This window comes from Octopus bimaculoides, chromosome 4 (assembly GCF_046866305.1).
Source record: "Octopus bimaculoides isolate indiv1 chromosome 4, ASM4686630v1, whole genome shotgun sequence".
NCBI lineage: Eukaryota > Metazoa > Mollusca > Cephalopoda > Octopoda > Octopodidae > Octopus > Octopus bimaculoides.
Window position 1 is genome coordinate 145,258,880 of NC_142931.1, and position 5,000 is coordinate 145,263,879.

Consider the following 5,000-nt stretch of genomic DNA (forward strand, 5'->3'; position numbering starts at 1 on the left):
ATATATATATATATATATATATATATATATATATATATATAGGAAAACAACAAATATATAATAATACATATAGATCTGTGCTTATGTATGCATGTATGTATGTATGTATGCATGAATGTATGTATTATTATGTATGTATGTATATATATATGTATATATATGTATGTATATATATATATATATGTATATATGTATATATGTACGTAGGCATGTATGTATGTATTAATGTATGTATGTATGTATGTATGTATGTATGTATGCTTGTATGTATGTATGTATATGAGAAGATTTGTATGATTTATTTTATGTAAGTATTCTTATACATATATTTGCATATCTAGACATGCTCATATATATTTAAATGATAAACTTCAGGAAAGTTTTACAGATTTCTACAGTTCCAGTGATGGATTGGATCTGTAGTCTTCGAATTAGCTATCTCCTGCCTGGTTTTCAGAAGCCTAATATCTCAAGATTGGTATTTATGCAGTGCGTTACATATCCCATATGTATGTATGTATGTATGTATATGTTATGTATGTATTCGAGATTCTTTCACTTTCCGTCTACTAAATCCTCTCTTCAGCCTCCGCCCGAGGCTATAATAGAAAATACATACTTAAGATGCCACGCAGTGGGATTGAACGTAGAACCATGTTTTCGGGAAGCAGGCTTTTTACCACACAGCCATGCATGCACCTAACAGTATATTTATTATGAATTTCCTTGAGAGGATATATGAAAATGTTTTAAGAGACAAACAATTAACCGTAATTTTGAGACTCAAAATGGAAACGATGCGAATTATGAAAAAACTTTTTACTTACTTCTTAATCAATTCATATTGTAAATAATCCATAGAATGAGATGAGGTTTAAAAGGATTTATTTCTGCAATTTTTACAGACATGTCTTCTTATAATGGACTTAATATACGGGTATATAAATAAATAAACATAATTTCATCGGCAACTGAAATCAAAATAGATGTTAAAAATGTGAAGAAAAATATAGACTACGTAAATATATATATATATATATATATATATATATATATATATATATATATATATATATATATATATATATATATAAATGGAACAAAAACGCAATAGAGGACATTAAAACATTCGGACAGATAGACGACACAAAGGCAGACATGAGAAACAACAATTAGAAGGACAGGCAGAAAAAAAAGGGTCATTCGTGGCTTTCTTTCCTCAGTCAAGTTACCAGAAGTTACGACTATTTCGGGCAGTTACACTTGAGATAGTTCGATCTGGTTGCCCCATATATATATATATATATATATATATAGAGAGAGAGAGAGAGAGAGAGAGAGACAGAGACAGAGAGAGAGAGAGAGAGACAGAGAGAGAAACAGAGAGAGAAATACAAACAGACAGACAGACAGACAGACAGACAGACAGACAGACAGACAGATAGATGGACAGATAATGATGCAAATAAGCAAATAAAACTGCTTGGGTTAAATATACAAAACATATATACATCTATACATGAAAACAAAGGAAAAGCAGAAAACGAAAATTTTCAAACGATGAATATTGATGTAGAAGTATATAGATATTTATATACTTCTGTGTCTTTCTATATATTGTGTCTTTGTATTGTGTAAATTTGCTCTGTTAATACAGAGCAAATTTACACAGAGTGCAAAGTGACAGGAAAGTAAAAAGCAGATGGTATGGTGTTACAGGCACGACAGCTGTTTCTGGGGACTCGGAAATACTTCATAATGTTGGCAGATGTAGTTCACAAAAATATGCTGGTTTCGTGCCAAAAATTTGGAAGCATTGTTATTAGATGATTTTCAGGGACGAATAAACATGGTACGACTGAATGTGGTTTTACGGATATTGCCGTTCACCGGATTCTAGGAAAATGTGCAGAGAAACCGGGAAGAGAAGGTAAAAAGAAAAGGATATGAATAAAGAAGAGTATATATATATATATATATATATATATATTCGTGGAATAACCAGACTACCATTGGTTCCATGCTGAATGCGACTCTGTCAACAATTACTCAAATCTACTACATGGAATATTGGTGTTCGCCTCCATTTTCGAAGAAAACACAACGTATGCGTATATATATGTGTGTACAATATATAGATACAACTTACTTGGAAGAGGATGCGTGGCGTTCAAACATATAATAATATAAATAATATATATATATATATATATATATATATATATATATATATATATATATATATATATATATATATACATATATATATATATACATATATATATATATACATATATACATACGTATATGTACATACTTGCATCTATACGTATATATATTATATATGTATATATATATATATATATATATATATATATATATATATATATATATATATATATATATATATGCACATGTGGGCACAGGACGTCACGAAACGTGTACAACAATAAAATACGAAGCACGAGTACATGGAACATGAACATTCTTTCGAACAACGGAAGACAGAAATGGAAAACAAAACAAACAACATAAAGAACGACCCTTCATCAGTTGTTGGCTGTTTTTCTACTCTCGTATTTCGAGCATTTAACAACAATATACGCTTTCGATAAAACAGTTGCTCCCGCAAAGCAAATTAAATAAAATTTGGGATTTTGTGGAGGGTCAAAATTGGTAACACAAACAGGACAGTGAAAACAAACAGGAAGGGCTGCTAAGCCTAAACGAGGTTGTGGTGGCGAACGCGTAAATCAAACGTGGACAGCAGACAAAGAAGAACACGTCTTCCTTGTTCCAGCTACAACGGAGGAAAAGAAACACAAGTTAGAAGAAAGAAATAAAGATGGGCGATGGTGACGAGGGAACCACGTGATGTGTGTATATATGTACGTACGTATGTATGTATGTACGTATGTATGTATGTACGTGTAAAATGTATGTAAGTTGTAGAACACGAATTTTCTGGTCATTAAAAGATATTCCACGAGTAAACGATTTATTAAAACGATAATAACATTCTGTGAGAGTCAAAAAGTTTATCTGGAACAGTGTATTGATGTGTTAAATATTTGTTACCTAAATCTATTTAGCACACTAAAATAGGATATTAGTTAACTAAATCAACACGCTCGTAGCCTGGCAACAAATCATATAGGCCTCCAGGTAATTTCGTTATTATGCAATTTGATTTCGTTAACTAATGTCCCATATTAGTGTGCTAAATAGATTTCAACGTCATAGATATTATAGACACACATACGTGTGTATTTCAGTGTGTCTCTGTGTGTCTAAGTATATATGTCTATATATGTATGAGAGTACGTATATGAATATATACATAGCGGGGTGGGGCGAAAGTTTCCTGGCTTTGTGGGTGTCGTGAAAGGCCTGGTTGGAGGCCAAACCTTCCGAGGTCTTTCGCAGGGATTAGAAAAACTGAAGGGCCGCTGCAATAAGTGTGTGGATCTGAGAGGGGAAATATGTTGAATAAAGTCATAATTAACTGATCTTCCTGGATTTTCTTTTACTCGAAGCCAGGAACTTTTCAGCACCCCTCAGGTACATATATAAACACATATACAAATATATACATACATATAGTTTTAAATATACATTGTTGTTCATCTCAGTCATCAGAATTCAGCAACGCTAAGGCATCGTCTTAAACGGTTTTAGTCGTTCATATGAATCTCAGTATTTATTTTCTCGATTGATAGTTATCGCACCGCTAAGTTACGGATGATAAACACAGACTTATTCCTGAAACAGTATGAAACGTGTAGTCAAGCATAGAGACAGACATGCGAAAACAATGCGGAGTAAACGCAAACATATAAATAAGCGTGAATATACATATATATGTATGTATATGTATATATATTAATAGTTATCACCAAGCCAACATGGTAGTCCAAAAAAATAGGACGAATACTGCCGTTGATTAGCTCCAAGAGGCCATCGCCTCTAGCTAGCTATGTGACACACGAACCTGTGTCCATTATAACCTTCGAATAGGGGAGGTCAGCCGCTTCCTCTTGCTGGTCTGGCATCTAGACTAGTTTCAGGGTGTTTGCCCCTTACCAATGTAGAGCAGCCGAACCCAGCAGGCGTCGCTACTAACCGCCTGTACGAAGGATTACATTCAGTGGAATACATCCACTGGTTTTCAAAAAATAGAAATATGAATATTTCTAAGTCTCTCTAAAGGAGACTACGGCAGCGGTACTGGATATTAATAGTTATCGCCAAGCCAACATGGCAGTCCCCAAAAAATTAGACGAATGCTGCCTTTGATTAGCATATATATATATGATCACCATATATGATGGCGCAAACTCGCGTTCGAGAATTGCCGTCGCCTAATCAAAAGTCCCAGACATGCGAAGGGCTACGACCAGCCATTTTTGGGATAAGTCTTACTTTTATTTTTCAAGCGATTCCTGAGTATGATGATTTTTTGATAGTGGGGAAAGGATTTGCACAAATCCATTTCCACTTCCTGAACATGGAAAACACACACACACACACACACACACACACACACACACACACACACACACATATATATATATATATATATATATATATATATATATATATATATATATATATATCCTCATGTTGGACCGTTGAACTCTGCACATATTTTTCTCACTAGTTCTCCCTCTAGGCTAGATTCCTCTATCAGTATTTCTTTGCTAAACATTATCGACTCTAATTTTTTAAAAAAAGCCCTTTACGGGACTGGTCACCATCACTTGTTAACTATTTACTCCATCATCTCCCGATGCAAGTACTTTCCTAATCCAGTCTGTGTAAGCTTAGCGAACTGGGAACAACGCATTCTGCTTCTACGTTGACCGTACAGATTACAAAGTTGTTATCTGTGTCGTTGACCACTTTAAAGTGTGGACAACTTATGCTATCCCTTTCTGCCATCTTAGAAAATACTCCATCAAGATTCGATCAGGATGATCCGCTGCCGTTTGTTCATATCT

At 33.8% G+C, this 5,000-nt stretch overlaps 1 long non-coding RNA gene across 1 annotated transcript in view; it reads right to left on the reverse strand.

Annotated features, from left to right (window-relative positions):
* The window catches only part of LOC149136417 (uncharacterized), a 41,371-nt gene that overhangs the window by 3,781 nt on the left and 32,590 nt on the right, over window positions 1–5,000 (reverse strand). The window contains exon 2 of the long non-coding RNA XR_016241725.1: window positions 828–971. This is a non-coding gene — a long non-coding RNA (uncharacterized LOC149136417). The remainder of the gene's footprint in view (window positions 1–827; window positions 972–5,000) is intronic.